Genomic DNA, 18,345 nt, shown 5'->3' on the forward strand with positions numbered 1-18,345 from the left:
AATTCCCCAAAGTAGACAAGTTAGAGAATGATGTGGCTTTCCCTTTTACTATATTGATAACTGATCTGTGGTTACGGACTTCTAACAATGGAACCATACATGCAAGTCTTTCAGTTAGAGAAGCTAGCAAGGTGGGTTTTTGAAGGCAGATAGCACATTAGAACAACTGCATATGTCCCTTGAACTCTGGTCTACTTCCAAGAAGTAGGAAGTATTCAAAAGTGGTCCTCCATGCATTTAAATTACCTAAGGACTCTAATTTTGTTAATCTCATGTATAACCTCCACCCCCATAATTAGCTCACAAACATGGCAGTGGTTTGCACAAGAGATAGGGGTCTTGAGGGTCAGCCCAGCCTCTCACTGGGAGCTGATCCTGGCTTCTGCCTCAATCACTGGATCTGTAAGGTACCACAGGTTGGAAAGTAGAGCTCAGACCTCATGTTCCTACCTCATCTTGAAGCAAGTGTGCACCAAAGTGGCCTTTCAAGGCTGATGTGAGCCGAATGAAGAAGTTAGGACAGGCTATTCATGGCTGCTGTAGCATGCGGACTTCAGACAGTATAGGGGTGATTTTCCAGGGGCTCAAGGTCGAGTTCCTGATGCCAGGGTCACTGGTGACTTAGATTCTCAGCACACAATGGGTAGCAGCTCTAAGGTCAAGCTCTTGCTGTGTTATTGGAGGCAGTACTCAATGTAAGTTAGCATTTTTAATCAAAACACTTGAAATCTGATTTCAGAGACTTTTCGGTTTTGGGTTTTTAGATTAAGAATTCTCAGCTGATAAAATTCTGTAAGCATCTAAAGTCTAAGAAATGAAGAAACCCGAAGTCCTTCTTGTCAGGCATTTCAAATAATCATATTCAATGTGTAGCTCTAGAGAACTCAGGCTACACTTTTAGACTATCTTCCTTTGAACTGATATCTTTTAAACAATTTTATTTCCTGCTTAAACTAAACAAGGTAACCTTTGCTGCTTACAGGTAAAAGCCATGATTACACATTGCATTAAAATGCTGTGGACTCCGCTCTGACAACGGGCAGAGAGACACCTTGTTGGTTGTGCTGTTCTTCTATCAGTCAGGAGCAGAACAAATGTCAGTCCTTTGTTCATCCTAACTTGATGTCTGGCTTGATGGCCAAAGTTGTTTTATACTTAGGACACATAAAAATCAAATTAAATCAAATCCAGGCAACAGTACAGGAGGAGGAAGACAGAGACCAGTGCTTTGCCATGCCATGCCTCATCCAGGCAGCCTAGTAGAGCTGGCCCTCCGTGATGGTGATGAGCCTGGCCACAGAGCATGAGTGTCTGGGGTCTGATTCCTGCAGTTGGGAAAGCCACCCAAAAGGTCATGAGCATGGGAGAGTTAACCCTGCCATCACCAGCTGCAGCACTTGGTAGAGTGGGTCCTGCATCTCACCTGGACAGCACAGGAGATCTGACCCTGGTGGTGGAGGCACGAGTGAGCCTCCCCAAGAGAGAGCGCAGGAAAGCTGCCCTGCCACTTGTCTGCTGTGAGGTGGCCTGTATATGGGGGCGATGCTCTGCCCACTTTGCCCCTTGTCACCTGTGGCAGTCTGGAGAGCTGGCCCCAGGGTCAGGAGAACGAATGAGCTGGCCCTGTCCCTTACCAGCTGCAGCACTCTTGCGAGTGGGCCCTACACCTCACCTAACAGCTTAGTAGAGCTGGTCCTGCTGGAGGGGGCACAAGTGAGCAGGCCTTGAGGATGAGAGTGTGGGAAAGTCTGCTCTGAGGTGGCCTGGGAGCTAGGTGGTACTCTCCCTCCCTCCTTCCCTTCCTCCTCTCTCCCTCCCTCCTATCCCTCCCTTCCTCCCTCTCCCGTTTCGACCTGTTGGCTCTGGAAGTGTGGGTGTGCAGGTGAGCCAGTCCTAGAGCCTGAGAGCAGGGAAGCTGACCTTGCCCCATGAAGATGAGAGCACTACTGGGTGGTCTGGCCAGAGCAGCACTGGAAAGCTTGCTTTGGTAGAGAAGGGAGATCCAGCATGCCGAGCCAGCTCAGTTACCACCCAGGCCCAGATCCAGGTCCACCTTAAAATCTATATCAATGCAAATGGTTGGGATGCATGAAAGGGGCAATCCTGATGATCGAAAGCTACAGGATCTCCATGACACAGGGCAACAAGGGGATAACTAGGAAGAGGCCTGGTAAAGATGCAATGCTGATTGTGTCACAGAAGCCAGAGATCCTGAACCAGACCAACGACTCATTGCAACGAACATTTGCAAGTGAAGATGTGTGGCCAGAGAGATGCATTGTGGGACACACTGTGAGATGCTATGGCTTCCACTGCCAGATGTTTTTCTATGCTGTGTGTGTGTGTGTGTGTGTGTGTGTGTGTGTGCATATGACATATGATTTTTTAAGGTACCCATTATTATATTCTTTGGCTTACTAATAAAATCCAAGTATCGTGGAACATGCCTGTAATTATAACACTTGAGAGACGGAGTCTTTGGGACCAGGAGTTCAAGATCACCTTTGACTGTATCTGGTGCAGGGACAACAGCCTGGATAAGATCCTGTCTTTAAAAAGAACTAATGAAAAACTGGGGAATCAGTATATGATTGCATTTATATAAAAACCTAGAAAATGTAAAATCTAGCAATCAAAGCCATCAATAATCAGGAGGAGTCGAAAAGGTGTGCACAGGGACAGAGAAAGCAATGTGGATGAAGGGTATACTCTTCAACTGTGTTGATTGATAGGTTTATGGGAAATAGTAAAATGGCAAAATATAACAAGTTGCATTCTTTAAATATCTTCAGCTTCTTATGTGTCTATAAGTTTGGCTTTTAAAAACACAGTGCATTCATTCTATAACCAGAGTCCTTCTATGAAAATATTTTGTTAAATAAAATTAATCATTTTAACACAAAAAAAGTCTTGGGTTAAAAAATATAGGAGAGAGAAGGGGGTGGGAGTTGGGGGGTCGAGCACTGAAGTTAGGTGGTCGTATTACTTCCCTGATCCCTGGAGAATCTATAGTACTGTGAGTGGCCTTATAAGGTCCCAGGTGGCCTCAACTTCTCTTGAAACAATGAGGCAGTTTAATATCTACATGATATTGACCTCCTGGAGTTTCATTCTTGCCACTGTAAGAGTGGACTGAGACTTAGATGGCACCACAGTCCCTGGTTTAGATCAACACAATACAAAAGGCAGGCTTTCTTCTTGCTTCACAAAACCGGAGCGAGTAGCCTGCTTTCCTCGCTTATCTGGATGAGGCGCAGCGTGTAAACCTGGCCAACAAGCAGAGGCTCAGCAGAGAGCTCGCACAGCACCTCCACTCCCATACCCGCAAGGCTTCTCCTTGGCTGGCACGCTTTGCACCGCGGAGCAAGCACATTCCTAACTTTCATTGTCTGGTGTAAAAAAAAAATCTACGAGATGAGAATATAAAGGAGCCATTTATCAAAATCCTCAGTGTTAAATCGGTGAACTGTGCCTCAGCGCATTTGTTCTTATTAAGCATTGAAACGCCAGAAACGAGTGATTGTCACTGTATCAGCTGGGATGACATGATAGAAATACAGTTCAGTTTTCTTTACGGAGACCTATCTCTGTGTAGTAGTGTGGAGTGTGTGTCGAGCCTGTTGGCTCTTATCTGGTTCCCACTCCCTGGGTTAGGCTCTTTCTTCTGGGTGGTGGATTTCACACTGTCGCTTCAGGGAAGGAGGAGACCCTAGAGACTGGAGCTTTGATTCCATAAGAACAGTGTTGCTTCTCTCAAATGTGCCTCTGGTAAGTCCCCATGAAATAAGAGGGCTAGATATGGCATTCTAGCTGTGATGTTTCAGGGAATGTCAAGTTATGTTCCAAAGAATAGACTTTTTTTTTGAGTTTTTTTAAATACTTTTATTGGATTTTTAAATTTACATGTTAAATGTTAGCTCCTTTCCCTGTTTCCCCTCCAGAAACCCACCATCCCCAGCCTGCTTCTATGAGGGTGCTCCCTCACCCACCCACCCACTACCTCCCACCTCCCTGCCTTGATACTCCTCTACCCTGGTGCATTGAGCCTTGACAGGACCAAGGGTCTCTCCTCCCATTGATGCCTGACAAGGCCATCCTCTGCTACATATGCGGATAGAGCCATAGGCCCATCTCTGTATTCTCTTGAGATGGTGGTTTAGTCCCTGGGAGCTCTGAGGGGTCTGGTTGGTTGGTACTGTTGCTCTTATGGGGTTGCAAACCCCTTCAGCTCCTTCAGTCCTTTCTCTAACTCCTTCGATGGAGACCCATTCTCAGTTCAATGGTTGGTTGCCAGCATCCGTCTCTGTATTTGTCAGGCTCTGGCAGAGCATCTCAGGAGACAGCTATATCAGGCTCCTGTCAGCATGCACTTCTTGCTGGGCGTGGTGGTTGTATGTATATGGGCTGGATCCCCAGGTGGGGCAGTCTCTGGATGACCTTTCCTTCAGTGTCTGCTCCACATGTCTCCATCTCCTATAAGTATTTTTGTTCTCCCTTCTAAGTAGGTCTGAAGCATCCACATTTTGGTCTTCTTTTTTCTTGAGCTTCATGTGGTTTGTGAATTGTATCTTTGGTATTCCAAACTTTTGGGCTAATATCCACTTATCAGTGATTGCAAACCATGCAATGTGTATTCTTTTGTGATTGGGTTACCTCACTCAGGATGATATTTTCTAGTTCCATCCATTTGCCTATGAATTTCATGAAGTCATTGTTTTTAGGTGAGCAGTATTCCATTATGTAAATGTACTACATTTTCTGTATCCATCTGGGTTCTTTCCAGCTTCTGGCTATTATAATTAAGGCTGCTATGAACATAGTGGAGCATGTGTCCTTGTTATATGTTGGAGCATCTTTTGGGTATATGCCCGGGAGTGGTATAGCTGGGTCCTCAGGTAGTGGAATGTCCAATCATCTGAGGAACCACCAGACTGATGTCCAAAGTGGTTGTACCAGCTTGCAATCCCATAAACAATGGAGGAATGTTTCTCTTTTTCCACATCCCTGCCAGCATCTGCTGTAACCTGAGTTTTTTATCTTAGCCATTCTGACTGGTGTGAGGTGGAACTTCAGAGTTGTTTTGATTCGAATTTCCCTGATGACTAATGTTGATGTTAGTTATGATGTTGAATATTTCTTTAGGTGCTTCTCTGCTGTTTGATATTCCTCAATTGAGAATTCTTTGTTTACCTCTGTATCTCATTTTAATAGGGTTATTTGATTCTCTGGAGTCTAACTACTTGAGTTCTTTGTATATTTTGGATATTAGCCCTCTATCAGATGTAGGATTGGTAAAGATCTCTTCCCAATATGTTGGTTGCCATTTTGTCCAAATGACAGTGTCCTTTGCCTTCAGACGCTTTGAATTGTATGAGGTCCCATTTGTCAATTCTTGACCTTAGAGCATAAGCCATTGGTGTTCTGTTTGGGAAATTTTACCCTGTGCCTATGTGTTTGAGGCACTTTCTTTTCTATTAGTTTCAGTGTATCTGGTTTTATGTGGAGGTCCTTCATCCACTTGGATTTTAGCTTTTTACAAGGTGATAAGAATGGATTAATTTGCATTCTTCTACATGATGACCACCAGTTTTTTTTCCTTCTTTTATTGGATATTTTTTATTTATATTTCAAATGTTATTCCCTTTCCCGGTTTCCTGGCCATAAATCCCCTACCCCATTTCCCTCCCCTTCTTCTATAAGGGTGTTCCCCTCCCCAGTCAACCCCCTTCTTACCTCCCCACTCTGATCTTCCCCTACATTGGAGGGTCCAGCCTTGGCAGGACCAAGGGCTTCTCCTCCCTTTGGTGCCCAACAAGGCCATCCTCTACTACATATGTAGCTGGAGCCATGGGTCTAGATGACCACCAGTTGAATCAGCACCATTTGTTGAAAATGCTTTCTTTTTTCCACTGGATGGTTTTAGCTCCTTTGTCAAACATCAAGTGACCATATGTGTGTGGGTTCACTTCTGGGTCTTCAATTCTATTCCATTGATCTACCTGCCTGTCTCTGTACCAATACCATACAGTTTTTTTTTTAAAATCACTGTTGCTCTATGATAGAGCTGGTGGTTAGGAATGCTGATTGCCCCAGAAATTCTTTTATTGTAATAAAGTAGATTGCACTCTGCTCTAATGTGAGTGTATCTCATTCAATTAGTTGGAGGCCTAAAGACTAAAACCGAGTAGGTAACTGTAAGAATGAGTCCTTGGAATGGACCACGGAGAACAGCCTGAGTTTTGAGCCTTTGGCTAGTAGACTTCGAACACAAGGATGAAACATCAACTCTCACCAGAATTTCTAGGCAGCAATTTGTATTGCTGGCCCCTACAGCCATATGAGTCAAATTCTTAGAATACATATGTCTATTCTCTGTCTCATCTGTTCATCTTTGTCTTTTCATATGTGTCTCTACATCCATTTCTTCGTTTGGTCTTATTCCTCTGTAGAGCCCTAATGTGCTTGCCCTTTCCCCATCCTACCTCTGTCAACTGTGTTATTGCCAAGAGGTTTTCTGTGCATATCATGGGGATAGATAATATCCTCATTAAATCCATTTAGAACTTAATAGTATGGGGAGCTGGCTCATGGACAAGAGTATTTGGTATTCTAGGAGGGTGCCAATTCAGTTTCCAGTACCTACATGGTGGTTTATAATCATCTCTAACTTCCGTTTCAGGGAATCTGGCACCCTCTCTGACCTCAGCAGGCATCAGATAAGCACATATGTGCATGCAGGAAAATACACATATAAATAAATAAATAAATGAACACAACAAAAGAATAGTTTGACAGTATGCTTCTATTCTTTCCTGAATTAGACCTTTGCCCAGACTGCATCTGGAGCTAGTTCTGCAACCAGCAATATTAGCGCCTGGGCTCTCGCTGAGATACTGACTGAGACAACTCACGGCATTTAAAGACAACCTTTTAAATATATGTCCAATAAGTGTCAAATTTAGAAAATTAAGCGTCATAAACTTTGGAATAGCATCTAGCTCTCTTAGTGTCTAAATAGTACCCATGATCTGGCCTTGCCCATATTTTGTCCCAATCCTGACACATTGAACCTTCACACCTTTCTGCCTTGCAAATGAGTGAAATCCACCACTCATCCACTCATTCTCTACCACAACTTAACAACTTTCTGTTAAACCTTTAAGATCCAGTAGAAAAGGCAACACTTCCCAAAATCTCTAAGGGCATATATGTATTCCATATATTTAATTATTTTTTCTCCTTCCCTCCTTTCTTTCCTTTCTTTATTTCTTGTTCTGGGGATGAAATATGGAATCCCAGGTCTTATGCATCCTAGAACAGCACTATACCACCAAGCTATAGCCATAGTCCTCTCTCTAATATTGTCGTTATATTAATGATCACATCATATTACCACCTAGCCACACCCCTCTGCACATAAGGTCTTCAAAGTTGGGATCACATCTTTGTTTTATCATTGCTTAGGATAATGCCTGACATAGAAAGCTCAGTACATTTTTTTCTCCTGAAATTAAATTACTGAGCAAGCTCCTTTTATTCTGATGCCATGCTCACCAAACAACCTTTTGATAATTTGAATTCCCCAGGAGCTTCTGCTGATGGAGTGACTGTGTGTTCTATCAGACAGATGCGAATGTCTAGGCCACATGGCAGTACATTTATTTCTAGCTGTAAATTAATAAATCGGAGTCCTGGTTTACACACACACAGTTTGTGGAATAAATGACTTGCCTATGGTCATAGCTCAATTATCCAAATACATGTGATCCTCCTAGCCTATTATTTGAAGACTTTTTTTTATTTATTACCTTGAATTTGTTTTCCACATTGGCCCTGCTAAGTCTTTCCCTCCCCTGTGGATAATTGAAAGCTGGCATCAAGTGTGTCCCCATCAAAAAGGCAATACCGTGAAGCGTGGGTACTGTGTCGTTTCTGTCTTTGATGGTTTGGTTACATATCTAGAGCAGAGGCTGGTATGCTGCAAACTTTCCACTTCAGATATATCACAGTGTTTTGTGAGTTCTGTCTGAATGCCATGGGACCTGGTTTCTTGGATGCAAGATGGGGATGGAGAAAATCAGGCTAGCTTGTAAGGAGCCCTGTTGTAGTCAGACAGAGGAGGAGCTCAGTGAAGTCCCAACAATAGGAACAGAGGTATAGCTTCTGTCTTCTCCAGCTGCCTCACAGTGGGGCTTGTTTAACATGAGTGAGAGTTGATGCTCACGCTAGACAGGCTGGGAGTGGGGTGCTACCTGCAAATGTATTTGTAAACATACCATCTACCTCAAATGGTGGAGGTGGCCTCTCCAATCTTATGTCTCTCAGATCCAGCCATGGACTACTTCATGCTTTACTTTTCCCTGACCTTCTTAATCTCACCAGAAGAGAAACAGTCATGAGAAACATGCCCAGGGATTCTTAGGAGAGCTTTCTAAACCACAGGTACCTTGCCTTCTTCCTGATCTATGGAGTTGTAATCTTCAAAGGAAGGGCCCAGGATTATGCATGCTTTTAAACTTGTCTAAATATCTCATTTACTCTCCTGAATTCGTCTATTTTCTATTGCTCTGACTCTCACTGGATTGGGAAGTTAATGAAAAAGAGCAATGCATTGGTTCATAGTTCTATAAACCTAAGAGGATAATGTTCTTATAGAAGGGGCTATCAACCTGTGGGTTACAGCCCCTTGGGGGGAATGTCAAACAACCCTTTCACAGGAGTCACCTATGAACATTGAGAAACACAGATATTTACACTATGATTCATAACAGTAGCAAAATTACAGTTATGAAGTAGCAGTGGAAATAATTTTGCAGCAGGGGGTCACCACAACATGAAAAACTGTATTAAAGTGTCACAGCATTAGGAAGGTTGAGAACCATCGCCTTACAGGCTCAGCCTCTGCAGAGGATGTGTGTTGTTTCATGTTGATTAGAGAGCATCACATGGTCCAACAGTACAAGCATACTAGCTCAGGCCCCTCTTCCTCTTCTGGTAAAGCTTCCAAGCCCCCGCCCCCACTTTATACACTATAGGAGTTTTATGAGAAGTACAAATACTAAGCGAGAGACTGGGCATGATGGTGCAGTAATCCTAGGGCTGGAGAATTGTGAATTTGAGGCTCAGATAGGTTATGTAATGGGAGACTGTCAAAGAAAGAGGAGAGTGTGGAGAGAGGGAAAGAGAAAGAGAGAATATTATTTGTATTTATAATGTATGCTATAGTACTGTATTGCATGAGGACGGAGGACAGAGGTTGACATTGGGTCTCTCACTGGCCCCGGAGCTCACCGATTCAGCTACACTGGCAGTTCAGCAATGGCCAGGAAGCCTCTTTCCTCTGTCTGAGCAGACACATACTACCTGAGCGCTGATGCTGGGGACTTGAACTTCACTTGCTGGATACATTTTCTCAGTCTCCAAATTAAAATGCTTAGATCCCTTTTCCTGGTATTTAACACATATTCAACATACAGTCTCAAACATCCCTATTCTATCAATACACATTTGCAAAATAAAATAATATTTTAAACATAGAAGTTATGTGGGCTTACTGTTTTATGTTGTTGGCCTTTTCTTTTTCTTTTTCCTTTTTCCTTTTTTTTTATTTTATACTGAATTCTCTTTGAAAATTCTCTCTTATAGGATGCTGTCCTCATGTGTTTTCCTGTTGCTGAGATAAAGACCATGACCAAAAGCAACTTGGAAAGCAAAGGGATTATTATATTTTACATTAGAGTATGTTATTAGAGGAAGTCAATGTGAGAGCCCAAGTCAGGAGCCTGGAAGCAGGAACCAAGGCAGAGGCCATGGAGGAATGCTGCTTAGGGGTTTGCCCTCTGGCTTGCTCTACCTGCTTTCTGATACCATCCAGGATCACCTGCTCAGCTGTGGCACCACCCACAATGGGATGGGCTCTCCTACACCAATCAATGAAGAAAATGCCCCACAGACTTATCTATCAGTCAGTCTGATAGGAGGTATTGTCTTTGTAGTTTTGGTTGTGAGCCTGACCATTCACAGCTGAGCCATGTCTGCAGCCCTAGAGATATTTTCTCAGTTGAAGTTTCCAATTTGAAGGGAGGAGATCTATATAGCATACCACAAGGGGATAGCATCTGGACTCGAGAACTACTATAGGCCATTTTGCAAAACAAGATCCTCCCTATCATGGCCTTGGATCCCACTGTGCCACTGGCCTTTCCCCATTTTCCAGTTTTGATATGTGATGTTTCTTTTGATATATTACAAACTTTGTCACACAACAGTAATTTCTCTGCAGTCACTGTTTATTTCACATAAGAATTAGAGCTCATTGCTTTGTTGCTTTCTAACTGTGTGTGTGTGTGTGTGTGTGTGAGAGAGAGAGAGAGAGAGAGAGAGAGAGAGAGAGAGAGAGAGAGAGAGAGAGGGGAGGGAGAGGGAGGGAGAGGGAAGGGGGAGGGGAGGGAGAGGGATCCAGAAGATGTTGGGTAAAATATAGTGGGTAGATGGCATTGTCTGTTTAAGAGAACAGAAGGAGCTTAGAAGGGATGGGTTTAGCATGAATTGCAGGTCACTGCTCTGGAGGAACTCAGATGTGAGTTTTTAAGTATTGGCTTCAGGAAAGAGTCTACTTTGGACCCAAGGAAATGCTTAAAGCAGACCCAACCTTGTTTCATTGCTGCTCTGATCTGGCTGGGGTATGAACTGTTTCTCACAGGTTCATGTTTTGAAAACCCTTTCCCCAGCTGCAAAATAAAGCCTAGCTGGAGAAAGTAGGTCCGTGGAGTTGTGTCCTTGGGAAATATCCCTGGCCACTTCCTGTCCTGCTCCCCGTTCCCTGATGAGCCACGAAGTGAATAGTTGCCTGCCACCACACACTCTTCCTGTCATGATGTGTCTGAGTGCAAGTGATCATGATCCAAACCTTCAGAAGCCATGACTTCATTCTTGATCCTTGGTAGGAGAGGATCAAAGAAAAACATAAATCCTTTCTGCCTTGTTTCTGTCAAATACCTGGTCACAGTGAAGAGAAAGTTCATTGACTTAGGCTCTTATAGTTGACTGCTCTCTTCTGTGTTTGCTGAGGGTGGAGTTAGACAGAGACCAGAGCTAGATTGTGGTCAAATCTCTCTACCCAGGATGTGCCAACGCAACCATGTAAGCAAAGAATTCCATTCTGCACTGACCTTTAAAGAGGGCAATCATGTGCTCACAAAGATGTAAAGTGTCAGTGACTGATCTGAGGACAGCAGTTCCTTACCCCAGCACCTGTTAACTGAAGCCTCCAGACAGTACTTTTCTGGAATAAATGAAAGTTAATGGGGCTGTTTCTCATGGAAACATGGTGAAGCCATGAGACGTATGCCCACAGACTCAACCCAGGATGTGGACCAAAGAATGGCTTGGGAAAAACCTGTTGAGCAAAGGAAGGAAAGAAGGCATCAACACAGACAAACTGTCCCTATCGTCAAACAGTGACTTCCCAGCTATGAGGACTTCAGACATTTCATTTTCAAAATAAGTCCCTGCTTGAGTATTCAAGCTGGAATTAGATGAGATTAAAGAGCATTCAGCTGGGCCCTGGATTGTATGATTTAATTGGTCTGGGAAGGAACTTGGCAATGGTATTTTCTAAAACGTTTCCCTGGTGACTCTTACATGCTCCTATGGCTCAGAATCATCTGTATATGGTCTAGCTTGGATTCTCTCAGTTTACAGGTGAGAAAACTGAGACCTGGAGACAGGGTAAAACATGGAGGCTGTCATGAAGTGAGAGGCAAAAATAACCCCAAAGCCTGCCTGGTCCCTCTAGGAGATCTTCCACACTGTGACCCTCACTCTACTTCCCTCCACACGTGGGGAGGAATGAGACTGAATGTGGGTCTATTAACATAACCAAACCCCTACCTCACTTTCTTTCTTTCTTTTATGGGGCCCTTTACAATCCTGTGGCTATCTCCTGCTCACTTTTTTCCCCCCAAAGTGACTTGGGCTCAATTTTTGTTTTAACTGATAAAACATTCCTCCTGGAATGTCACGCCTATTTCCTTGCTCTTTCTCTGGAAGCAAACGGAAGAGATTTATAGCTCCTTGTAAAATCCCAGCCTTGTTTAGAAATTGCTTGTGATTGATTAAGTAATAAAAATGCTTTTAAGACAGAGAGGTAAATCTCCCTGCTAATTGCTCTGTGCTTTACATTAGAACCTTGTTACACTGCCTGATGCTCTCCCGGGCTGGACATCTTTGTAATTTCCATCACCCTGGAAAGTCACATTGGAATCATTGTCTGCAGCTTTCTTCCAGGACTGAGACTGTTAATAGATACAGAGACATAATCAGTGGGACAATAAACACAATCAGAAAGGCATTTGCAACAGGACGGCAAATTCTTTCTTCTTTCTGAGTGAGAGTTCTGGCGCTCATCTGGCTATGTGAATGGGAGCCAAATCCTGGTGGAAGGGTGGTCCAGATGGGATATAGAGAGAGTTTCTCAGCATCTACTCTATCCCTCTTTCTAGCACATTGGTCTGGGTACTCAAAAAGACAATGGATTATAGGCTGACCTCACAGATATTTGTCCCTAGAAGGAAGTAGGATTTGTATATCAATGGGTGGGCAGAACATAGGATATGTCTGAAACTTAATCTAACAGCCTGGGTTAGATACATGGTTGACCACTAGGCTATGAAGTTATGAAATAAGAAAACATCAAATTCAGTTTCAGTCTCTCTGAACCGCCGTTGTACTTGTGTACAGCCCTTTGGAGTTTCTAAACTTTTTTAGGCCTTGAAATCAGTGGTATGCAGTAGTTAGACACTGTCCTTATGTTCCCAATAGAGAGTTGTCCTTGATAGATAGGGAAGTTTTTAATCAGTTTATGAGGCCAGAAAAATATCCCATGGGAAGAGAGAAAAGTCAGGATACAGGCCCAAAAGTCACTTCTGGTGCTAGGGATAAACAACCCAAGAGCTCCATAGCTTGGGAGACATTCAGGGTCTCAGAATGGGTCAATTGACAACTCCTTGTTCTCTTGTACAGCAGCTGTTGAGACATATTTGCCTTGAAGGAAATCTGATTATCCAGAATATTCTGCCTGGTATAAATGTTAGTGATAGAAAAAGTAACTTAAGAAGGGTATAAGAATAAACAAGAGTTTATAATTAGTCTTCCAATGGTCTCGGGAAATTCTTCCATGCTCCTACATTCTCGATAGTTGTAAGCATTTTCCTGATATGGGTCTACTTTTTCATAAAATTGTAGGTTTTTTTTTTTATCAATGGTGATTCTTTAAAAAATTCTAAACAGCACTAAAAACATTAGGGTGCTGGTAGGAGGATTAACTCTGATTAAGGTGGGCTCTATGGAGGCAATGACATTTGGACTTGGACTTGAAGGGAAACAGCTCTTCAGGAGGAGAATGAGGAGGAAGATTTCAGCTGAAGAGGAAGTTCAGAGTTTCTCATTGAGTAAGTTCAGGGTTCTGGAGAAGTACGCTGTTTTTTTGGACCAGAGGAGAGCTGGGCTGAAGCAGAGGCCATAGAGTAGAATGTGCCTGGGCAGGGGAGTTTGTGCCGCATTAGTTTCAAGTATGTTTGGATGCAAACTGTGCAGTTGGAGCTTTAGCCTCACAGCACTCCTCAGGTACTAACTCCCTTCTGTGTCCATTGTATCAGGGTTCCATTTGGAAAAAGTTCATCACCAGCTCAGAGGAGGACAGTAGGGTGTAGATTTATATAGTTGTCATGGTAGCAATGCATGTTGGTTAGTAAAGCAAGAGGAATGAATGTGATCAGGTCGGGATGCATAAGGCTTTTGCTAACACACCCAGAACTTCTCTAGACTTTTGGTCATTCAGAGTTTTGGGTCCAGTTTCCGTGGCCAGACATTCTATTTTCACTAATTACCATGAGGTGATTTGTTTTCCAGAGAAGGCTTTGGCTTTTAACTATGGTCAACTGGGAACTTTTAAGCTTGTCTTTGCTTTAGAGACACCTGTTTTAATTTGGTTTCTGTTATAATAAACACCATGACAAAAAAATAGCAAAAACCTGGAGGTGTGTGTCTTTGGCTTATAGGATACAGTCTATCCTATAGACTGTAGGGCAGGAAACCCAAGGCAGAAACTAGACCATGTATGGAAGCTCATACTACCTGTGTCACCTGGCTTACTCAGCTACTGCCCACGCATGGCTCGGCGCTCTTATCGATCAACAATCAAAAAAAAAATCTCACAGACATGCTCACAGAGCAGTTCCTCAATGAGGTTTCCTCTTCCCAGGTGACTCTAGCTTGAATCAAGCTGGCAAAAACTCACTCACACAGTACACAAACTTTGAATGATGGAGAAAAGTTTACCACTTAGAAGAGACTCCATCATTGGCATCCTGAGAAAGCACAGCTCTTCTACTGCTCAATGTGATAAAAGGTTAATAGTGAGAAGGCTTCTTCAGTATAGGCTTCAGGTCATCTCATGGAGAAACTGCAAAGATTTAGTCTTGGGGGAAAGAGCATAAGACCCCCTTTGGGTGGCAGTTACTATAAGGCAAGGAGCTCTGCCTCTTTTTTTGCCAGCCCATTATACTGTCTTAGTTTTCTTGAGTCTTAGTGAATGTCATTTTTTTCTGGAGAGTGAATCAGATACAACTATGTCCTGAAGAAGGTAAACATTGACACAGAAAGTACCTGGCTTTCACAGCCTGACCTACTTGGTCTCTGTTACTAAGTACAGTAGAAGAAGAAAGTCCAGTATGAAAAAAGGAAGCAATGGACTAAGTATGGGGCAGGAGCCAGGCACTGTGCTCAGTGTTGGAATTATTGTCTGGATTTTCATCCCAATAGCTTTACAGATTAGTCACTCTAAGGTCTCCAATTTGCTGGTGAAAAATTTGAAGGTTCTAAAGTAAGGGGATAAATATGTTCCATAGTGGTTGATGGACTCACGTTTAAAACCCAAGCTGTTTGGTTTCAGGCCGATGAGGGTGGGGCAATTCTTAAAAATTATGATGTTTGGTACTGCCATGGCCCATTGCAAGTTGGCTTTGGTTCTTTGTGGATTTAATCCATTGGTTATGGGGTTGTAAAAATCATCTAAATCTAAATAAACACAGAATAGGTGCACCCAAGAGTTCTGAGCTGATGTAAAGGATGCTGGAAGGGTCCCATAACCTATAGAGGGATGATCTGGGCAGGGATTTTCTTCATCCTCTGTTCAAGTGGCTTGAAGCACAGGGCTTCCTATCAAGTTATTTCTAGACACTGCTCCCTAGTCATATGCATCCATCAAAGGCATTCATTTTATAGACTTGGAAGAAGTAGGGAATGCTTGATTTCTCCTGAGGTGAGCAAAATGCAGATTGATGCAGATAGATGAGTGGGGCTGGGGCCAACAAAGCCTTGTTTTATCAAGGTTGTGGTTATCTGAAAGGTGGTTACTGTCATTCTTAATGCCAAATAGTCAGTACTCATAAGACGTATAATAGTAACTGCCACTATTGTCATAATAGCAAAGAACTCATTAAGAAGGAACTTTCACTTGTTGGCCTGAGTGGTCTTGCTTCTTTCTCTACCTCCTTCTGAGATATGGTTTGGCAATTAGGTGAGGGTAGTCATTGTTAGGCTGGAACCCCTGCTCATCCCCTGCATAAGCTGGGAAACCCCATCTGCCCTCCTTCTCCCAACTGGCCCACACAGAGGAAAGTTCCCCATGTGCTTGGAAAAAACTCCTGGCTAAGATGTCATCTAAATGTGCCTGCCAAGGGGCTCACTTTTTGACACATATGGACACTATCCTAGCTTCTTGCTGGTACATCATCACTCCTTGCCTAAACTCTATAAAACCCCCACGTTTTAGCCTGGGTGTGTGACTTCACTGACCTCCACCTGTGAGATTGGTGAACCCACCTGAGAGCTGCCTCCTAATAAAAATACCTTTATCTACTTTTCATCTGGTCTCATCTGGCCCATATCTGCATCACTGAGGGAGAGAAAATGCCTGTCAGTCAGTACGGTGTAAATAAATAGCAGATTTACAACCCCAAAATGTCTTCTAGGCTCACCTGGCACAAAAGACTTTCACAAAGTGGCACAAGCATTTAGGCTGCTCTAATGCCCCAAGGCCTCTATAGGAAGAGAACTTCACACTTCTTTATTCCAAGTTATGCCCTTCATCATCAAATTGTTTACAAGGGGTCAGATGCATTTCTCAAGAGCATTAACTTGTAAGAGTTTAAAATAAGTGATATTAATCTTACAGGAAATCTTAAGGAAATTGTATAAGAGATACTTTATTATTCCTCACTTCTGAAGTATAGGAAGATAATTCCCTGGAACTGAATCCATATATTGAATAACTTACAGCAAATATTTGTAACATTCCCATTGAGAAATATTGCCCTATTGAAGGTACTTAAGCAAGAAGCAAAATGTTTGACTTGGGAATTCTCATTCAACAACCAAGTGTTGTAATTAGTGCTCATTGCTTGACTGATTTTGATGTCCTTGAGGATAAGGAATGGAGCCTTCTTGGCTTTTGCATCCCTGGTCATAGAGCTACTCAAGCAAATGGATGAGTGTGAAGGAAAGAAGAGGCCAGCACAGGCAAGAGTGGAATGGGGGTTGGGGTTTGCAAGCTCGAAGCTGGAAAATAGCTAGAGTTAGGGAAAGAGGCTAGAGAAATTCAAACCTAGGGTCAGAAAGATGAGCTGGCACAGTACAATCAGTTTATGCCATTATTCCCAAGTTCTTGAAGGGGGCCAATGATCTATAGTAATGTAGTTGAATATGATTTTTTGCAGTGATGGGAATGGTCTATTTTTTCCCCACAGTCAAATACAGAAGGCATATGTGTTTTTGATGCAGTAGGTTACATGCAGATGTGCTTCTCTTGATATAGTAGACTCCAGACATGTGTCTTTGATACAGTAGACCAAAGATGTGTATGACTCTTGAGCATTTTAAACATAGATATCTCACATGAGAAACAGATTTTTAACTATATATTTTGAAATTAAATTTAAATAGCCATGTATGTCTGTGGCTACCAAAGTAAACTACTGAATATTCATTTCCCTTTCTCTCTCTTTTTACCCTCCTTCTGTTCCTCCCCCCTCTAATAAACAATAACAACAAAACTGGATATCTTTATGTAGCCCAGGCTAGCCTCAAATTCAAGACCTCCAGCTTCAGCTTCTTGAGTACAGGCATGCATTAAAGAACCTGGACCAATGTTTTGGTCTTTCAGGAAGGTTTTGTGTGTTTAGGAAAAGTGTGGGGAAGAGATGGGAAGGGATATCTGAGAAGCCAGTTGGAGACTACGAAGATCATCTGCAACAGAGAGAGTCCCAGGTGTAGGTTGTTCATGGGGATGAACAGTGAAGTACAAACACAATTCCAGGGTCTAATAGACTGCCTCTCATGCTCATGAGATATTAGCTGACACAGAGCTGAAGTCATTTCTTCATCAGTCTTTATGGTCAAAACTGAAATAAAGCACCACAAATTCTATTTATTTCCTTGGCATTCACTCCGTTCCAGGTGAACTCGATCTGTCTTCTCTTCCAATCACTCATGCGAGAGGTGTGTGGGTGAAGGATGCCACTAGGGAAGCATAATCCAGGCCAGCGTGGTTTTCTCTATCACTTAGAGTGAATGAACCCAAATTTGCTCTTGGGGTTTATGGGGGAGATTTTTCTGGCATAGTGTACTTATAATAAAAATGTCCCCTTTAATAAAAGTCAACGACAACTTAAAAAATATACAATAAATGTTGCAGCATTCATAAAACATGCTATGCATTAAATCCAACTTTATTTTGTAATGCACACTATTTACAACTTGCATTTCAGGCACGATCATGCTTCCAATGACGAGTGAAATGGCCTAAAACAGCTGTCAGATGGTGTGAAGTGAATATAGACACGGGGTAAATCAAACGCAAATGAACCCTGAGTGTTCTCTCTCAGCACTGAGACCATCCCTGTGTGGCTGAGCATGGGTGGATTGCCTGCAGCCATGTGTACTATATCATTCCCCCCTCTCCTTTTCTCTATCTCCCCATCTTTCTTCCTTTCTTCTTACTATGGGCGCATAAAGATGCAAAAGAAACCGACAACATCTCTGGCTTCCTAGGTGCTTAGAGAATCATTATGGAGATTAAAGCTCAGTGGTATATGTGATACAGCTCTTCATTGGTCCCCTGATGTTTAAAGGATATGTATTTTTGGTCCACTGCATGCGCTATTTTTCTCTACCTGAATTGCCCTTCCTGTCCTTCACCATGTAGAGAACTCCTATTCATCATTCAGAGTCCGAATCGGATGCCATCTCCTCTTTGAACACTGCTTTGAGTGCTAGGCAGAGCCT

General features: G+C 42.9%; 1 protein-coding gene and 1 non-coding gene across 2 annotated transcripts in view; both read left to right on the forward strand.

The window, feature by feature from the left end:
• The window catches only part of Agbl1 (ATP/GTP binding protein like 1), a 438,823-nt gene that overhangs the window by 47,386 nt on the left and 373,092 nt on the right, over positions 1–18,345 (forward strand). The window lies entirely within an intron of this gene.
• On the forward strand, positions 1,026–1,168 carry LOC116895008. Its single transcript, XR_004387196.1, has one exon. It is a non-coding gene; the product is annotated as a small nucleolar RNA SNORA48 (small nucleolar RNA).

The sequence above is a fragment of the Rattus rattus genome, chromosome 2 (genome assembly GCF_011064425.1).
Source record: "Rattus rattus isolate New Zealand chromosome 2, Rrattus_CSIRO_v1, whole genome shotgun sequence".
Classification (NCBI taxonomy): domain Eukaryota; kingdom Metazoa; phylum Chordata; class Mammalia; order Rodentia; family Muridae; genus Rattus; species Rattus rattus.